The following is a 208-nucleotide window of genomic DNA, read 5'->3' on the forward strand; positions in this document are numbered from 1 at the left end:
TCCATCTGTTCACCTGGCTAAACCCCTTTTCTCTACTAGATCTTACTATGACATTTTTCCTGTCTGCAATCATTCCTTTACCTCCTATGACTAAGTCAGAAGGCTTTCTCATTGTACCCTGTTTGGGTCTGTGAAGTACAATGTTGTTGAAGTATTTAAAAAGTGTCCAGCACTGTGGATACTCTCTCCTTTACTCGCTCCCAAGCAG

Source organism: Pteropus alecto, unplaced genomic scaffold, assembly GCF_000325575.1.
Source record: "Pteropus alecto unplaced genomic scaffold, ASM32557v1 scaffold58, whole genome shotgun sequence".
Taxonomy (NCBI): domain Eukaryota; kingdom Metazoa; phylum Chordata; class Mammalia; order Chiroptera; family Pteropodidae; genus Pteropus; species Pteropus alecto.